Source organism: Heterocephalus glaber, unplaced genomic scaffold (assembly GCF_053883595.1).
Source record: "Heterocephalus glaber isolate CG9 unplaced genomic scaffold, H.glaber_assembly_v1.0 deba00001608, whole genome shotgun sequence".
In the NCBI taxonomy this organism is placed as follows: domain Eukaryota; kingdom Metazoa; phylum Chordata; class Mammalia; order Rodentia; family Bathyergidae; genus Heterocephalus; species Heterocephalus glaber.
In genome coordinates this window covers 25972957-25992624 of record NW_028258379.1, presented here as the reverse complement: position 1 = coordinate 25992624, position 19668 = coordinate 25972957, and the positions used below count along the sequence as shown (strand labels likewise).

At 36.3% G+C, this 19668-nt stretch overlaps 1 pseudogene; it reads right to left on the bottom strand.

Moving 5' to 3' along the window:
- Nucleotides 1-18330: 18330 nt before the first annotated feature.
- On the bottom strand, nt 18331-19077 carry LOC101722601 (uncharacterized; annotated as a pseudogene).
- Nucleotides 19078-19668: the final 591 nt, after the last annotated feature.

Below are 19668 nucleotides of genomic sequence, written 5' to 3'. Positions count from 1 at the left end.
TCACCTGATGGCACTATCCAATACTCCAGGGAAACCAGGAAGTATTGAATTTAATTACTGCTCCTGGATTCATAAATTGTAAATTGTAAACTGTAAACTGTAATTGTAAATTGTAAACTGTATTTTATTTTATTTTATTTTAATTTTTTTTTTGGTACCGGAGATCAAACTTGAGACCTTGTGCTTTCAAGGCAGGCACCAGAACCACTGAGCTAAATCCCTCGCCCATGACTGTATTTTATTGAGGGAACAAAACTTTCCACATCCAGGTCTCTTTCCAGAAGACTCATTTGTTTTTAGTTACCCAAGGTCAATCTTAGAGTTGAAGATTATGCTAACCTATTGAATCAGCGCTGACTTATGCTTCTCAGACAACTCTTCTTCAGAATAGTAAGTGCCATGCCTCACCTTTATTTCTATAGAAGCTTGAAGCAATTGAAAGGAAGAGCAGTACACTTCAGAACAGGCAACAATTAAAAAAAAAAAAACCTCTATGGTGAATGTAGTACTCTAATTCCTGGATCTAAACTGCCACTGATGGTAAAACCATCAGAAAGAGTGCAGATATCTCTAAGCCATTGAGAAATTTTTTGTTAACTTATCAGTATGCCCCTTTCCAACCTGAGTATTATGCTACTGAATGGGTACAAAAAACTTATATATATATCAATATTATATATTAATTGAAACTTTGTACTTCAGAGGATATTTCTTTTTTTATTTAATTTTACCAAAATTCTTGATGTAATTCAAGCTCCAATTATGTAGTTGACTAAACACACAAAATGTTGTAAATGTATAACAGAAGATGAATGTGACCCAGAGAATTATTTTAGAAATAGAAAAAAAATATATATATAAATAACACCAATATAAATAAAGCCACAAACTAAATAGTTTGAGGTATAAACTTGTGGACTATGAAGTTACTATCTACAGAAAGAGGAAAAGAAAATGGATCTTTGTGGCCTGTGAAATACATGCTATGCTAGTTGCTTTTCTCTCTTTGCTGAGAGAAACTACTGGATACTCAAAGTTAAAGGAGGGAAGGTTTATTTAGCTTACAGTTCATAGAGATCTCCAGTCCATCATTGGCAGGCTTCAGGACAGAGTGGCAGAGGGCAACAGTTCATGGTGGCAGAAGGCAGCAAAAGCAACAAAAGACCTCAATAGTATTTTTCTGCCACTTTTATCTCATCCGCACTGCTGGGATTAGGGCAGTGCTTAACCAATCATTGACATGGTTTGATAATCATATGTCCTTTACCCTTAATTCCAGCATCACATGCTCTAAATTCAGCCACCTCAGAAAAAGCTTGAGGCTTTGGGGGGACATCTAAACACAAGCCATAACATATGCCATTATTGTATGTTGGCCATGTGCTTAGGGTAGGACTAAAATTATGAGATTCAATAGGAATGCAAAAATATATATGAAAAATAAAACTGAATAAATGGCGGTATGAAAAATAATTAACTCTACCCTTAAACAAAAATAATCATGTACAATTCAGCTATACCTAAAGGCCAACTGACCATGACCCCGTAAATAAAAGTCATGTCACTGATTTTTCTGAAACACTCATCATACATGAAACATAACAAGCAAGTCTTCTATGCAGGTCAAAATGATTCAGTGAAGTTAAATCAATCTGCTATAGGCAAATCAGCACATAAACCTTTGCTTATCCTGAAAAGATTGCTAATATATAACACCCAATTATGAAAAAGGTAAAAATCCTTCCTCCTTTATACTTTATCAATTGTACTGTAACGTTATGAGAAGAGATATTAACTACCTTGGATTCAAAGTCTCCATACTTTGGAATTGTTATGTTCTATGCAAAATAAACTTTAATATTTTACTTGATCTGAGTTTATTTTGAACATTATCTATTAATTTGCATTCTTTTAGGCTAATTACCACCCTTGTGTTTTTTATTCTTTATGCTGAATATTGTTTCTATGCTCTCTCTACATAGGAAACTAAAAAGAAGAGTCAAGATGATTAACTTTCATTTTTGACCCAAAGATAATGATTTCTCCATTTGGCAAGAGAATATTCAAGTCTGTGACCCATGCTCACTCAAGGAACACTTAGAGAGCACCTGTATAGCTGCACTCCTAAGCACAACGACTTTCTTTACTGGTGAATCCTTATTTCTCCCTGAGAGAACAGAGTTGGCAGGGCTACAATGAAAAAGAACCCTAAACTTTGGGTAATTCTTTTGAAAGTCTTGGGTTGGTCTGTTCAATTTAGTAAGCACTAGCCACAGATACCTATTTATACTGAAATGAATTAAAGAAAATTTAAAAGTCAGCTCCCTACTCATGCTACTCTATTTTAAATGTTAGATAGCTACATGTGCCTGGTGGCCTATTGTGTAGGACCACACAGATATGGAACATAACCACTTTAGTGGAGTTCTATTGGATAATACTGCTCTTGGGGACCCGATAAAGGTAAGATTGTTTCTTCATGGTGGATATTTTAATTCTCCTTCTTTTATTATAAAAATATTCTAGAAATTCCTCCTGAACTCTGTAAGACTGTTTCTAATGCAGCTCTTGACATTCTTTTCCTAAGTTAATTATTTATGTTTAAGGCGCTTCATTGTATTGAAGTATTAGCTGCCACTTATACATTTGGTAATATACCCTATTGCTCTTTGTACCCTATACATTAATTCCATCATGAAATACGAAGCTACTGTAAATAATGTGACCGCTTTCTCATTGTGAGATAAATTTTAAAAAGCAGTCTTATGGCTACCAATGTGAGCTTTTCACACTAGCTATCATATAGAATCAAGTTATTCCTGTCTTCAAATTGCTAGATTTTCCTCCTTCATGAGGTATGATTTCAGGAACAAGATACAGATATTTTCTGATCAATCCAAAATATTATTCTTCAAATAAACCTCTAATCAGTTCTGGAGCTCACTCTTTAATATAGGACCTTTAAATTACTGGTAAAGCATTTCAGCTACTCCTGTGTGTATCATGTTGGTGTGGAATGATTCTTTACCCAGCTCCACTGAAGTTGTATTTTTAGTATATCCCTTTGGATCTCTCCCCACACTAGCTTCCCACTCTGGGTTTGTGTCTGGTGTGTGTATGTGTGGTGTATGGTAAGGGGGAGGTGTCATGATTCTTCTAATTGATACAGTTTTAATAATTGAACTTAATCATTATGCTTAAAAGCTAGATTATAGTGTTTTGGAAATGTATAATCATGGTTGGCCAATTTTTTAAAGTCTCTTTTGAATGACTTAGCAAATGACTGATGGAAGAGATAATGGGCTTATATTCTTTCCTTCCAACTCCCCCACTTCATTGGTCTAATCAGTCACTATTTTCATCTTCATATCACTATGCCATTTTCAATGTCAGATATTCATATTATGTCACTTCCTGTTACTCTCATGCTCAAAAACAATTACATTAAGATAAATTAAATCATTCCAGCCAAAGATTATTTCCTCTTTCTCTCCTCAGTTGGGACTTACATATTACAAATGTCTTCATTTTTACCCACTAATTTATTACTACACTCAGCTAATACTTGTTGAGTAATTAATGTTTACCAGCCACCTGACACCATGAAGGAAGCTGAAGGTAAGAGCCAAATGATGCAGAATTTTCTATTCTTTTCACTAATGAACCCATACATTACTTCTTTCCCCAAAATATTGTTTTAGTAGTTGCTAGACATCATCTAATTAACAAGGTGACATTTCCTTAGTCCTCTTCTTGTTTGAATTATGCAGCATCTTATATGATTAATCATCCTTTGCCTCTTAAAATTTCCTCTTCTCTTGACTTCTATGGCTGCGTTACTCAAAATGAGGCTAATAGATGGAGTGCTGGTCTTCAAACTCTACTACACCCCATAATGAGACACTGAGCCTGGCCAGAATGTCAAACATCTCTGTTGGTTCAGCACACTTCTTCCCTCTCTCCCTCCTTATCTTTTATGTATGTGTGACCACAATACATTCTTGGTGAAGACATTAACGTGTTCATTTAATTTAGTCTCTCTCTGTCTATCTTTCTCTGTCTCTGCCTCTGTCTCTGTTTCTTTCTCTCTCTCTCTCTCCCTTTCCCTCTCTCTATTTCTCTGGAATTGTCTCTAGGGATTATTTGTATTTCATTATATATGTGGTAAAGAACACACATGAAAACAATCTGATAAGAATCACTTCTTACCTATACCAAAATAAGCAACCCTTAACTGTTGACTCGCTGGGTCCTTTAAATTTCTTTGAAGTCACATTAGTCATTTATATTAGGATATATATAAATATGCTAACATATATAACTAAATCTTTTGGAGCAGACTGTATGTGTATGTGTGTGTGTGTTTGTGTGTTTGTGTGTATGTGTGTGTATGTGTTCATGTGAGTCTATCTAATTTGCAGTGTGGAGGCTTTTGATATAGTAAAGATCTTCATTTCACTCTGAGACAGAAACAGATGTCCAGCAAATGTATTTTCATAATTTTGTAGACAGGGAGTTTCAGAGCTTGCTGTGACTTCCAGCCCTCCTCATTTTGCCCAATTTCCCCTCCCTACTAGCTGATACTAGACAGTCTCTCTCCTTACAGGTGCCATGTCTTGGTATTAATTTACTCAGCCTGGTTCAATGTCACCCTGGGTACTGGCTCTGCTGAGATTTGATTGTGCTTCCTGGGAGTAACAGTTGGTCTCTGCTACTCTTAAGCTTTTCCCCGAGAATGCAATCCACCCATTCTGCTTAGGAATGAACCCCAATGATAAAGTATTATTCTTTGAAGGGGCTGGGTGGTACTGGGGAGAATAGACATTGGTCTATTTGGGAACACAGAGATTTCCTTGGTAGAGATTTCTTGTCAGAATAGCTAAACCCTGCTCAAGTCACTCACTGAGTATGCTCATGGCATGAGACCTAGGTGTTCATAGAACCAACTTGACCTCTTTGATCATACAATGTCCAATTGAATCTTTGTAGAAAGATAAATTCCCTGAGGCTGATGAGAGATTTCCTGCAAAAAAGATCATTAATAATTAAGTTGGAATGCAGAATGATACATTGATTCAACATTTTATTTGGGAATCTGATAAAACTCCTACTCTATTCATATTAAACATTCTATCAGAAAGTATACTTTTATTCTAAGTAGACTTTTAGTTTAAGTTAGAAAAAAAAATAAAAGATGAGTTCTTAAAGTTTTAAATACATAAAACATAAGGTTTTATTATTCCAAAGACAGACATTCTATTATCCAAATATATTAATTCATTTGCTTGTATGGAGACTTTAAATAGAAATAGATAAAGTTTAAATAAGTATTTTATGTTGAGAAATTGCTGAGTAAAATAATCAACTATTTCATATTGCTTAGTTTGCGTGTAGATTTAAGAAAGTTTTCCTTTTAATATATATTAGTTTATGCAAATCATCTATCATGACTATAGATTCTTTGAATTGCTCATTGAAGAAGAATTATCTTTCAGAGATAATGTAAGTAAACAGCACAAACACTGAATCTGGAAATGGGTTTATCACAGATAAGTCTATTTTGAACCAAAATTACCTACATAGAAGTCAAGGTAAAATTTTACCAATTTCTTTGCTATTTATCTATGCACAAGAGCTGATTCCATTATATGCCTTATGAATATAGGAAAATATGTGTGTATTTGTGTGTTGTATATAATTATGCATATATAGAAAGTGATATAGATACATATATGTGTCAATGAAAGGAAGGAGAGACAAATCACTGACTTAAAAATGAGAATTTCTAACATTATACCATCTATTTTTATGAATGTCAATATTTGTAGTGAGGTTTTTCCATTGTTCTGTCTTGCTGAAAAATTCCTGAAAATTTTAACCTTTGAAATTTTAAAACCACAATACAGCAGACATTTCTCTTTTGTCTCTTCAGCTACTTGCAGACATACGAAACATAATCTCACCACACCAGAATGTGTTTGGACAGTGAGTAACACAGTAAAGCAGGCATCACACAGGTTCCTCTCTGCCAGGTGTGGTGACAGATGTAGGCAACTTAGTGTGGGTCACACTGGCCAAGAGTCTGAGTATCACATCTAAGTCCTGGTGCAGTGGCTAGTGGAGCAGTAATAGAGTCCACAATTAAGCAGTTCTGCAATACAGTGTGAGTTTTGTTTCTGCTATCCATTTTACATATTCTGAGTGTCCTCAGATTGTTTGAAAATCCCTTCCATTTTAAAGAGTAGGTGCCATTAATGGCTTTTAAGTACCTTGACTGCATACTGCCTTAAAACTTGTACTCTGTCACCTGCTTAGGGATTTCAGTTTCCTCTGCCTCCTCATCAATTTATCTCCTCTTTCCTGACTCTTTCTCAACAGAACACACATATGCTCTTGTTTTTTCTATCTTAAATTTCCCTTTCTGTAAACACACTTTTACGTCAAACTTATCACAGTTATTTCTTTCCTTTTATGGCAAATGCCCTAGGATTTCTATATATATGCACTCCCTCTGTTCTTCCCATTCTCTCTTAAACTCACTTAAATCAAATTTTCCTATTGAAACTGTTTTTCTCAAAGATTCTGATGACCTCCGCAACACTGAGCCAGCCTCCACATTGTTAAATCATCTTTAGCACTTACCTTACTTCACCTATTAGCAGAGTGCAATGAAATTGATTTCTCTCTCCTTAAAAATACCTCCTCAGCTTTACATAATCAATTTCCAATCATGAATGTCATTATACTGAATACCTAAAGTGCACCAATGATTAGAATGAATAATCGACAATGCAAAATAGGAATAAAAGGTCCAAAGGGGTAGGGGTAGTGGGAGGGGCAGGAGAAAGGAAAGAAGGGAATGGAAAAACGATGAGAGATGGAAAAAATGGAAATAAAGTCTTTGTAAATAGGGAAGGGTGCAGGGGGTGAAGGGAGGGCCAGGAATGGGGAAAAAATAAGAACCAAGGTGCATTATGTAAAGGTACAATTCCCAATGAGAAATGTAATCTTGTTGTGTAATTAAAATGTACCAATAAAAGAATTTAACAAAAAAATAAATAAATAAAATGGAATACTACTCAGCCATAAAAAATGAGAAACTAGAGACATTTATAGCTAAATGGATGCACATTGAGGTGATACTGTTAAGTGAAATAAACAGGACACATGTGTAAATACCGAATAGTTTCTCCAGTGTGAGAAACTGAAAGTGTGAATAAGGACTAAAATGTACAATAGGTAATGTGAAATAGGAAGAAAAGGGGCAAAGGGGAAGGAAGTGGGAGGGCAGGGGAAGGGGGAAAAAATAAGAACCAAGAGATTATGTAAAGGTCCAAATTTCCAATGATGAATGTCATTATATTGTATACCTAAAATGTACCAATAAAAGGATATATAAAGAAAAAAAGATAAATAAATAAATATATAAGCGAAAAAAAAAATACCTCCTCAGTTGGCAGGGCAATATAGTCTCCTAGCTTTCTTTCTCCTCTTTTGCATTTTTTCTGCTACACTTCTTCATTTTGGAATACCCCAGGACTCAGTCCTTGGAACTCTTTTTTTTATCTCCACATACCTAATGTCAAGACTCCCAATACTTATCAGCTCTTCTTTTCCCTTGAATTCCAGGGTTGCCTAACCACCTGCATAGTCACCATCTCCACTTGAAAGTTTAATAGACCTTATCCTGACCAAATTGAGCTTCTGAGCTTTCTCATCTCCTGCAGCCTTACTCTTTGTTCACCCAATCTCAATTACAAGCAACTCAATTCTTTCACTGGGCAGGTCAAAATTTGAGAGTCATTTTGATTCCTTTATTTGGTCCATATATAACATCCAGTCTATTAAGAAATTCATTCTAGGCTATCACCAGAATATGTCCCTTGTCCACTTTACCAATACATTTATCTCTGGTTCATCATTCTTCATTTGGAGTATTGAAATAGTCTCCCAAAGGCATCTGTTCTTGATTCTTTCCCATTCTCCCCCTTTTTATTCTCAAGACAGGAGTGAAATGACTCTCAACTGTAGATGTGTAGTGTCTTGTGGGTGGTCTCTGAGGGGCTACCTCCCCCCAAAGCACCCCATCCCCCTGCCCCTCCTGGTCCCTCACTCTTACTCTGTCAAAGAATGAGGGAGTGGGGTTTGACTGGCTGACAGCCCACAGCTCTGGGGGAAAATGGGGAAATCAGCTAGCAAAAATATTAAAGAAGACAGTTTATTGGTGATTAAAGGGCATATATAGTGGTATAATGTCATATGCTAAATATTTTAGCACTGTAAAATTATATGGACCTAAACCCATTTGAGACAAGTAACGACCTGTCTCAGTCTTTAAAAAGAAAAAAATCTTTAGAGAATTGTGTGTAATGTTAACCCGGATTAATTACATAATTATAGATCATATACCATTTTTTACTTATAAATTTCAAACTTACTAATAAATAAAACAGACCCTTAAAAAAGAAAATGGGCAAATCAGGGTCAGGCAGAAAATGAGGAAGTCAGAATTGAAGCGATGCAGCTAAAGTTTTTATTAAAATGCCACAAATGCAGGAAAAACTACCTTACAGCAGAGCATTGCTGCAAGGCAGGGAGATGTGAGTGAGTTGCCCAAACAGGGGGTCTGGGGTCTCATACTTACAGGAGTAAGCTGGCTTCTTAAAATAACTGTTTGACTTATTGGTACAATCCAGGCCAGTCAGGGTCTTAGCCTTTATTTCTGGAGTGAGTAGGTCAGGGGCCCAAGGTTCTCTCAGTAAATGCATGCAACAGTTTCACAAGAGGTAGCTTCCTCATGAGCATAGTGCACCGTATGCATTGATTAATTTATAATCCTCAGCCGCCTGGGTCATGCCCTACATCATCGCTGCCTAATCCCCTCTATTCTGTCCCTACAGGTGGAACAACACATTTCTGCTCAAAATAGTCTTAAAGCCAAAGTTTACAACAATGATCCATTTGCTTGATATCAATTCTGGCCCTATTATTTTCTGATCAAGTTCCTGAGTGATTTTTCACTCAGTCACTTGGGTTATGTCTGATTATCCACTTTCATAATTCTAGAATAAACCAGAAGCACCTTCATATCATGGTCTCTGAATCTCTGTTTCTCTGGCTTCTTACTTCTACTCCCAGATATCAGCATGTGCGTTATAGCAACTCTTTAATTATTTTACTTAAATCTCTCCACATTGAGTCTTTTCAGGTCACATTAATGAAAACTAGAATACATTTCCCTATTTATTATATTATCACTTATGGTGATCCAACATAAGGCCCATCTCTTACCATTAGGACCTGACTCCATCAGAATTGAACTTTTTGTGCAAAGGGTAACAAACTCTTCCTGGTTTGTCCGAGGATTGTCCACTTTTAACTTCAAAAATGTTGTGTCTCAAGAAACCTTAGGTCTGGTCAAACTGATACAGATGGTCACAATAGCTCATAAAATATTTGTTGAATAGCAGAATAAGGACAGAGGTGGAAATATGCCCTCTATGTAATTGTTAAACCTATGAAGATATTTGACCTAAATCTTTATAAATGACATAATCATCCTGAAATAAATGGATATATCTACATTCAGTTACAGAAAGGGTGCAACCATTTCTTCAATCATGATCATATTCCACATAAATAGTCTCTAAGTAGGAAGTAGCTTTAGAGTTGTGCCTATGATCCTTTTATGAAAGACATAATTATGAGATACTTACCATTTCAGGTAACATCAAATTCATAAAAATATTGTATACAACTGTCGATGAAGCAATAATGCACAATAGGACAGGCCTTCCCCTTGCCCCCATATTTTTTTTCCATTATATGTTCTGTCCTAGAAATGTAACCTTTGGGCTCAACCATGTCTTTTCCAACGTATCAAAATGGTATGTGACTGTTTGTGCTGAAGATGAATCTGCTCAATGTATCAAAAGTGTTTTGTACAAGCAATGTAACTGATAGTACCTGGAATTTCTGCTTAAGTTTCCCTTTCCAGCTATGCCCCCCCCCCAAAGGCTCCTCTCAACTTCCTTTCCCCAACTGTAGATAAAAGGATTTTCACTGCAACTCAGGGGTCAGAATTCAGACTGGGAAAATGCCTCTGAGCCAGCCAGTTAATAAAATGTTTTTCTCCATCTCTTTGAGTAAGTTTCAGATTCTCAAGTCTTCAAATTGGAATAGATGTAACACAGAGCTGTAGCACTTGGCGGTAATACTGAGCTATTCTGCTTTGCCACAATAATGTGAAGTACGCACAGTGAATGAGTTCAATCACATAAATATTTACTGACAGAAAATAATGGTCATGAGTAAAGAACAACAGAATGTTGACTTCACTGACCTGAATCATGTTTCCAATTAATAGCTTCATGTAGTTTTAGCCATTAGTTAAAATCCATTTTCCAAGCATGAAATTTATGGAATATATTAAATAGGTTCATGTGATTATTGCAGGTTTATATAAGTATTATGGTATTTGTAGCAGTTAATGTTTATATCATATAATGAATATAATTTCTATGAAAAATTATAATACATAAACTATAAAACACTACTAGTAACATAAGTAAAAGTATTAGAAAGTTTTTTAAAGTTAATCTGAACTTTAAAATACATATAAGTATCCAAATAAATTAGGATAAAAATGAAGTATAGAGAAATAATAGTTAAGGTTTTTCTCCCTAAAATGATGTTGTACAGAACAGCTTTGTAGAAAATACTTCTGAAAACTGGGTGAACTACACTTGACATCAGTTCTTCTTGGTAAAGTGGGATAGATCACCTAGTTCTGCCATAAACAGTGACAACTGACCTCTGACCATCCCAGAGAGGCCAGTGCACCATTAGCTATGGTTTGAATAAGAGAGAAACTGATACTTCATTCTTTCACACAGCTTAAATGTACAACAACTCAAGGGAATATACTTCAATATCTGGGTGTGTCAGATTTTTGTAAACTGGCTCCTGGAACTTCAGTGGAGAATCTGAATGTGTGTGACTACTTGTCTCTGAATATGAGCCCCAGTAATGATTGTTCCATGAGTTCCTGTAAATGCTTTGAAGTGGTGCATGTTTGTCTCCTTGCCACTGGTATAGTGAGTTAATTATGTGGTACAGTAGCAACATGGTTTTTTGAATATAAGCCAAATTATCGGAAACTAGTAGCTCAACCTGGAGGTGGGAAAAACAGACAATCACCGTTAAGGATTTGTATGGCCAAACATTGACTCGTGATGGGAACTAGCCTTTTGAAACCGAGGAAACTTAAAAGTAGAAAGATCACTAGTATTGATGGTATTAAGAGAAATCAAGAAGTCCTTCAGAAGATGAAAGGGAATGTGCACCTCACCAAGGAAAAGGATGTAAGGGACTCCTTTACAAATAAGTTTTTGAAAATGACCATGAGAAGAGCATCGTGATAATGCACCATTTTTGCAAAGTATGTTTACTACAATTATTGAAACAGGGATAATAAATGGGCTACTTTTATGATCTTTATGTCATATCTAGGTCAGTCGGATACCGCATAGTATTGTTCAGGTTTTATGAACACTTCAGGATTACAAGAAATGGTAAAGGACAAGCCCATGTGATGTCCTCCTAGGTGAAATAGGTAACTCTTGGGGATCCTAAATCTGCCAGCTATGCTTCTCAACTGTTTATTCTCTTTTATCCCTACAAGAATCTTCTTCACACTTCTCTGCCTTGCTTAGTATCCAAGCAGATGAACTTTGAAGACTGCATAGCCCTGACACTCTTACTGTGTGGATTCATCCAATGAAATGCCCCTGTAAGACAAAGAATGAGGTCAGACAAAGATTATTTCTCCCCACTTCCTTTTCAGCACTAAGGTTACATCCCTGGCATGAACTGATTCCTCTGGGAACTGCAGTTCCCTCTTCCAAATCTCCTATTCTCAAAGGTCTATGGTAATTCTTTCTTCTTACATTTTCTCTTCAGCATTAAGGTAGTAATTACTTCCTTTGCTGCTAATCCCTCCGATGTCCTGCTATTTGTGTCCTTTAATGCTTCTTACCCTTGGGTAAAGTAGCCTTTTATTAATGTTTCTTTTTTTCCACCAATGGAAAGACAAAAGATAAATCTTTTTGTTATTTCCTCTTGCTAATACAGTTTAATCTTTACCCTTTTTATGTTGAGCTAAAAGTAGTAGACTACTGAGATTTATCCTGGCCACAGGAACTACATTGATTTGTGTAAAATGAACTGTAGTTCAAAAAAGAAGGATGGGGGTGGAGGGAGTACAAATTTTCAAGGTGCTATATGTTTTATATATATATATATGTTATATATATGTGTATATATATGTTATATATATGTATATATATGTTATATATATGTATATATATATGTTATATATATGTGTATATATATATACATTTCCCAAGATCAATGTAATGATTATGTATCACAGTGATATACTAACAAAAAAGAAAATTTATGAAAAAGCAGATGAATTGTCAAAAATTTTTCATATTAAAAAGCCCATTTCTGCTGAAATTTAAGAAAAAATAATTTAATGAAAATTTATAGTGTGATATGGATAAATAAAGGCTTTTTGTCACCTAGAATGGTCTCTGTTTTGAGTAGATAGTAAATGGGTGCTTAATGATGTAGTCTGAATAAAGTGAAACTTTAAGACTGAAGTAGATACATTTCTTTGGAGATAGGTGAATTAGATGGCCAGAAGATGGTCAATATATGAATTGATCTGACAAGAAATTCTCTATAATTGTCAAGTTTTCAAAATAAGGCTGTAAAAGCACTATTCTGGTTCAAGAAGGCACTAGTGGAAATTGTCATTATTAGAGATCAGGGAAAAAAAAGTAATGCTACATAACTATAGGAAGGTAAGTATCACCTTTGCTTTTACAAAACTAATGGGCCAATACTGCATACTTTCTGAGAGCTCAGTAAGCACTGAATAAAGGGACATTAAATACTAACATTAGAGCCAATGAAATATGCTTTCCCATGATGTTTGCCATTTGCTTCTGTCATAGGTTCATCCAAAGTTATTAAATTTTAAAATTGCACGAGGACTTTTTGCATGTATTGCATTTATAGCCTCTGATTTATATAGCACTTTTCTTCCATAGAACCATTATATCCTCATTCTCCAATTCAATAATACTTACGGTTAAATATATCAAGCTATATATATGTGTGTGTGTGTGTGTGTGTGTGTGTGTGTGTGTCTGTGTGTGTGCGTTAAATGTATATGTACACACATATAATATATATATATATATTTCTGTAACTTTTGTGATCTTTATATACCATGTTTCCTGAAATAATGCAGTGGAACAGAATGCAATTTCAAGATGACTTGTAATATAGTATGGTATTTACATCTAGAGTACTTTGGTATATTTCAAAATTGTCTCTAAACAGTAATCATTTTGAAAAGAGCAAGTATAATCTCTACAAGGTTCCATGCTATGTGCATTTAACCTATCTAAAGTCAACTACATATGCTTTACAAACAGAGAAAAAATACTTTATACTAAAAATACTTTATACTGCAGGAAGCTGCGGTAGAGAAGCCAATTTAAATGTCTTTTATCCACCCCCATTTTCTTACCCTTATCAATTGTTCTGGGTTAATAGGCTTTTAGTGCCTATTTTAGACACATATTTTTTCTATAGCACATACCTTAATTTTAAACCAGCTCCTAAACCTTATGTTAAACCAATAAAATGAATGTCTTACCCCAGTGTAAGAAAAAAACAATTGCTCTGATGGATTTAGTACACTGAAAGACAGCATGCCAGTCTTCAGTGAGTTTTTCTGAGAGGGTTTCTGAAAGTGATTCCACGCATACCTAGCAACTGCCTCAGCACTGACTTCGGATACCTAGTCTACAGTACAATTTGTACTTTTCTCCAACCAAAATCACTGTGAAAGTTTTAGTAGCTCTTACCTTCATGTTCTGCCTCATCTCAGACCACCCTGTGGAGAGACTTAAGTATGGTGAAAGGGGGAGGCAGGAAGCCACAGTCTTCTCTGGAGTACACGGACCTTCTCCTGGCTACAATGGATTGAGAATGGGATGGTCAGTTAACCTTAATTAGGATGGTGGTTTTGACTGGTGATTCTTCCAAGGCCTTGAAAATACCACACATATAAGTATTTTAATTAGCCCCACATTGTTAAAATACATGGTTATAAAAATAGAGGACATATCCTACTGTTTGGAAACTGCCCTCCTAATTTGAGCTGAGAAGCTTCCTCATTTAATTCATTAAACGGTGTGGGGAAATACTTTCTGTTAAGAAAAGAAATCTTGCAGTAGCAACAAAAAATATGCCACAAGGAAGCCCCAGGGAGCAAATTCTAAGGTGTTACTATGGCAAGATCCAATCTTCAAACTCCCCCACTATCAGGAAGGAAATGTTGCTATTCCACCCTGTGTGGTTTTTTTTCTCCTAAATATTATCATAGAAAATGTCTCGTTTTTGGAGTTTTTGCCAATTGATATTTTAACTCTTGAACTATTAGGGAAAAAAGGAGTTACGATTCCAATTCTAGTATCACAATGTGATAGTGAGTTGGTACATTTTATGAGCATGATGAGAATGATGATAATGATTTCTCACATTATTTTTCTTAGAATTAAACTGGTTGTCAGGAATAATAACTAATGTTGGTGTATCCATTCCGCTTAAATAGTTTATCTTCACATATAACATCGTGGTTGTAAAACCCAAAGATCACAAGCCTTTCCTCTTATAAACTGACTGAAAAAGAATAATAATCATGGCATTTCTTAATTCTAGCTCTTCCTATAAAATGAGATGCATCTTGTCTATTATCAAAAGCAGCTTTGAAAAGTAAAATAGTCGACTTCACATGAAGTTATATGGTTTTTGCTTTAAAAAGGCATGGATCCTTTGGACTGGGACAATGACTTTAGATTTCTTGAAGGAGGAGGAGACCTGTTGCACAAGAAGGAGGAGTAAGTACCAAGGCAAAAGGGAAGATTTTAAAAGGACTGCTGGAAGGTACTAGTCCATATATGAAAGAGACAGAATGGGCTCCATACTGTTCTCAGAATCTGCTGTAATTTATTTCTTTGGCAGTGTTGGTGGAATTTTTATTTTGTGTTCTTTCCTTGATTCTCAGCACATTCTTGTTTTACTACTATCAATAACTTTACACTATAATGTGCTCAGGTTGTATATTAGCATATGTTGGAAGCTTAGTTAACTAAAATGAAACCTTATAAGCCATTTTTGTCAGGACCACAAATAGTGAGTCACTGAACAAGAAAATTTTTATTATAAAAAGAATACATACTTGGGTTTAGTCTATGTGAATGCACCTAAGAAAATATAAACTCAGCTCTTCTAGCAAAAGAAATTAATCTATTTATCTTACCAATAGCTTTGAGTCTAAAATCCACTCAGAATCAAGGAAGAAGATGTGAGGATAGAGTTTCTCATTTTTACTTTTATTATTATTCTTTTCCCTTTTTTGACTCTGGGCACCATACTGTGCCTATTAGTGATTTTTGAAGGAAAAACTTCCCTGAGAAAGGAAATTTTCTAAAAACAGAATTCAATTTCTTTTACTCTATCTTTCAACATACAATAGCTATTACATCCACCTACTCCCATCACTACCTCTCTGCACCAGGGAACTGCAAGTCATCATCTTTCGCTGTCCCTTAGCAGAGCCTCTTCTTCCTAGGAACAGTCTGAAAAATAATTTTGAGCTGATTTTTTCCTTTTTTTTTTGTAACCTAGGAAGACAGCTACCTTTCAGTCTAGCTCAGTTTTATGATTTCTTATATGTGAAAAAAATTGTCACTATGAAAAAAAAAAAAGACTAGGTGAATACACTGTACTTCTGCTATCGAAAAAAAATCAAGGGAAAGCTTGTATTATATTAATTTGTCTCTTTCGTTTTGTTCTTTTTTAGTTTAGCTTTTAGTTGTATCGATGAAGTGCAAGTTGTTTAGTTACATAAGATTTTTAACTTTAGTGAATAAAAATAATGGTGAAAAGATTGTAAATATTTTAAATGGAAAGATTGTAAATATTTTAAATGGAAAAATTGTAATATTAGGAGGAAAACTCGCAAGCAAAACAACTAGCATGCAGAAATAATTTCATGAGTTGTACATTTATTAATCTACTGATCAATTCACTAATATATTAAATATTTATTGAGCTCTGACTCTTTGAAAGGTGAATTTATTTTGTTGCAAAATCCCTTACCATACCACCAGTCTAATGGGGGAAATATCAATGTTTGGAAAACTATGTGCAGTTTAATTAACCCATAATTCCTTCATTCCAAAAGTATTTCCTGAATGTTTGTAATCCTCATCTAACATGTAATTGGAGAGCATTGAATTTTACAAAGTTGGACAATGGAATGTATGGAAAACATATTGAAAGTAGTGATAAAATAGGAGAAAGACATGTTAGAACCCTAATGATGCCTCCAAATTTGCAGGACCTAAAGCTTACTGTATATGATTGAAGGCAGAGGTACTGTTTATGAGAAAAACACAAAACTATTTCTCTAAGGAAATGTTAAATTCAAGTAAGAAAAGAAATCACAAAAAATTACACACTTTAAAATGCTAATATATACTAAAATCATAAAATTTATAAATTAAGATACTACTTAGATGAATGAACTTAGTGATTATTTCTCTGTAATTATTTTTAGCCTTTAACCTATGATCGCTTTTTTGGATGACTCTTCACATGACATTTCTCTACAGAGGACAACAAAAGCTATTTTAATCTTTCTTTCTTTCCTTTTTTTTTTTAGAAGGACTGGTTCTTTATTTCAAAAAGACACTTGGCAATAATATTCAGTATCAAAACACTTGCACTTCTGGTCCTTCTTTCTCCTGACTGGCCCCAAAGAGAGACCACAACAAAGGAGCATGCATTTTAAGCCAATAAGCTGCAGGATGTACACCCAATAGACCTCACAGAAACCTCACCTAAAAGTGGGTGTGGAAAAAACTTCAAAAGATCAGCACACTGCCAGCCCACAGACTCTAGCAACTCTCACAGCCAGGGGGTTAGCTGTGCACTCCAACCCTAAAGCAAAATTTCAAAATAATATAAAATTTAAAAGCTTTGTACATAAGCTATTCAAAATTTCTCCAGCACTCACTGATACAAAGCACAGTGAGATGGCACTTTCAGAGGCAGCTGCTTCAGACCCAGAAAAGGGTGAGATGAGTTTCATGTGGCTAAATCAGTGGCAAAAGCATCATTTTTCTTTTCTTTCAAGGAGGCAGGAGAGCAATTAATTGGTCACTTCAAGATTAAGGAAGGCACACATGATCCATTCAATGAGCAGCAGAGAAGGGGTAGAAATGGGACAAAAATTTGGTCTCAGGGATGGGTACGGGCTCAGTGGAAGAGCTCCTGCCAACATCCACAAGGCCCTCCCTGGGTTCAGTCCCCAGCATCACAAAGAAAAAAAAAAAAAAGTCTCAGAGGTCTCACCATCTTAATTGGCTCACTTCTGATGAAAAAAGTAACAAATAGGGCCAGGGATGTAGCTCAGTGGCACCGCACCTGCTTCGCAAGCACAAGGTCCCACATTCGATCCCCGGTACCAAAAATAAAAAGTAACAAATAAAAATAAAGTTGTCCAAAGATACCTTAAAGCTCAAAACCTGCGCAGCACGATTTTTGTTTTCGGCTAACTCCTCCTGAGACCACCTACCTAGTTTGGCTGGTACTTGGGGCAGAGCAGTGAGGTTTCCTACAGTGGGGTCTTTCCCTGGGCTGAGGCAGATGGCCATACCTCTTTCCCTCTTCTGCAGAGGGCACTATACATTAGGCTGAAAGTTACCTTCCAAAGTGAGAAAGGAATCAGACTGCTGCTTGGGAGCTGTGAAATTATTTGGAATGTTTTGCAAATGGTTGTTACAACAGAAAAAGTTATTACAAATGTGCACATCACAACATGCTTTTTTAAAGACACTTCACACGGTGCTCTCCTTCCCTTAAATGTTGTTCCCAAATGTGCTCATCCTCTAGCCTAGCCAGAAGCTTTGAGAAGAGCCAGAGACAGTTTGATAGAAAAGACAAGGGGCACGAGGTGAGGTGGGGTGGGCAGAGAGGACACAGAAAGGAGAAAGCGGACTTCCAGTTAAAGATCAACCCTCAGTTTCCAGGTCAGCCTCTGGCAGGCCGGCCCCTGGTGGTGTCGGGGTCAGAGGGAGAGCAAGGCAGGGCGGGACCGGGGAGCTCTACATCTCATTCAGGTCAAGCAGAGTCCGGTCCAACATCCTTTGTGTACAGAGGTGCTCCACTTCGGTGCATTTCAGCTTAAATAGAAGTCACGTCATTGCGGGCGTGGTCCAGCTCCTCGCTAATGGCCTTGTACTTCAATTTCTGGGCATAGAGCTCATCTTCCAAGTCACCAATTAACTTTTCAGGTTTGGCTACTGATCTCTCAGCAAACTCAGCATGAGTCTCTGCCTCTTTGAGTTTATCAGTAAGAATCTTTATCTCCTCCTCATATTTGTCTTCTTTTGGGGAGTGCTTTTCTTTAGCAGCACTCAGACACTTCAGCTTCTGGTCCATCAGTCTGATCTGGTCATCCATCTCCTGGCAGCGGGACTCTGCCAGCTCAGCTGGTTCCTTGGTGCGTTCCAAGGCTCCTTCAATAATCACCAGCTTTCCAGCCACCTCTTCATACTTCCTATCTGCCTCCTCTGCAATATGTTTAGCTTCTTTGTGTTGGATTTCCTGGAGTTCCATCTTTTCTTTATCTTTCAGGGCCCGGTTTTCAATAACCTTCATGCCTCTCTCACTCTCATCAGCAGCTTTCTCAGCTTCCTCCAGCTTTTTGCAGGGCAATGGCCAGGAGCTCCTGTGCACAGTCCAGCTCCTCTTCAACCATCTGGATCCTACGGTTCAAGGAGACCACCTCTGCCTCAGTCTGTTCCCGAGCCCGCCCTTCTCCCCCACCTCCTGCTGGAGGCATTCGGCCCTTTCCACTGCATCATCGGCTTGCTGCTGAAGAACCTGGATCTCGCGCGTCACCGCCTCTATGGTGGTGATCCCAGCCATAGTGCCACCCAGATGTCTCTGTCTCAGGCCCTGCCCCCTCCGTCCAGCGCTGCAGCCGCTTCTCCTATTTTAATCGTTCTTATGTCACTATTAACATTTGATTTATTTTATTTTTAAGTTGATGATTCGGAAAAGCTACTCTAGGATTAGTAGCTCATTATTGGTAATGACAGCAGTATTTTAGGCTTGATATAGAATTTGGTGTCACTTTTATGTAATTTCTTTCATCTATGGACTCTAAGAATTCCTAGTATTTCATGTTTTCTTATGCAGTAGACATTTAAATTATTATAATTCACTTATCTATTTTTCCTTGATGTTTCTGTATATTGGCCTATATTGCATTTTATGTAATCTTCATCACTATCTGTATTTATTTTTTTATCTCCTCCTAGCTAGATTCTAAAAATGCCTATATGCACAGCAAACTGGGCAACTTAGAAGGTTGATTGAGGAATTGAAGGAGAAAGACAGCATTTTTAGCAGGCTGCTGCTCATATGGCTTATAGTTTTTGTAGATTTTGTAAAAATATATGAACACAATGTCTTTTCAGGGCCTTAAAAGGATCCCATGAAAGTGATAAACACTTG